The sequence below is a fragment of the Panulirus ornatus genome, chromosome 1 (genome assembly GCF_036320965.1).
Source record: "Panulirus ornatus isolate Po-2019 chromosome 1, ASM3632096v1, whole genome shotgun sequence".
Classification (NCBI taxonomy): domain Eukaryota; kingdom Metazoa; phylum Arthropoda; class Malacostraca; order Decapoda; family Palinuridae; genus Panulirus; species Panulirus ornatus.
In genome coordinates, this window is record NC_092224.1 from 45,604,418 (window position 1) to 45,605,520 (window position 1,103).

Below are 1,103 nucleotides of genomic sequence, written 5' to 3' on the forward strand. Positions count from 1 at the left end.
TAAAACATTGTTAAAGATACTCAGAAGCAAATAGATAGTAATCTGCAAAGCAGAAATTTCTTAACTTGGAGACAACATGGCTTCAGAGAAAGAAGTTCCTCAGAGTGGGGTGCCTAAATGTGTGTGGATGTAACCAAGATGTGAAAAAAGGAGAGATAGGTAGTATGTTTGAGGAAAGGAACCAGGATGTTTTGGCTCTGAGTGAAACGAAGCTCAAGGGTAAAGGGGAAGAGTGGTTTAGGAATGTCTGGGGAGTAAAGTCAGGGGTTAGTGAGAGGACAAGAGCAAGGGAAGGAGTAGCAATACTCCTGAAACAGGATTTGTGGGAGTATGTGATAGAGTGTAAGAAAGAAAATTCTCGATTAATATGGGTAAAACTGAAAGTTGATGGAGAGAGGTGGGTGATTATTGGTGCATATGCACCTGGGCATGAGAAGAAAGATCAAGAGAGGCAAGTGTTTTGGGAGCAGCTGAATGAGTGTGTCAGTAATTTTGATGCACGAGACCGGGTTATAGTGATGGGTGATTTGAATGCAAAGGTGAGTAATGTGGCAGTTGAGGGAATAATTGGTATACATGGGGTGTTCAGTGTTGTAAATGGAAATGGTGAAGAGCTTGTAGATATATGTGCGGAAAAAGGACTGATGATTGGGAATACCTGGTTTAAAAAGCGAGATATACATAAGTATACTTATGTAAGTAGGAGAGATGGCCAGAGAGCGTTATTGGATTACGTGTTAATTAACAGGCGTGCGAAAGAGAGACTTTTGGATGTTAATGTGTTGAGAGGTGCAACTGGAGGGATGTCTGATCATTATCTTGTGGAGGCTAAGATGAAGATTTGTATGGGTTTTCAGAAAAGAAGAGTGAATGTTGGGGTGAAGAGGGTGGTGAGAGTAAGTGAGCTTGAGAAGGAGACCTGTGTGAGGAAGTACCAGGAGAGACTGAGTACAGAATGGAAAAAGGTGAGAACAATGGAAGCAAGGGGAGTGGGGGAGGAATGGGATGTATTTAGGGAATCAGTGATGGATTGCGCAAAAGATGCTTGTGGCATGAGAAGAGTGGGAGGTGGGTTGATTAGAAAGGGTAGTGAGTGGTGGGAT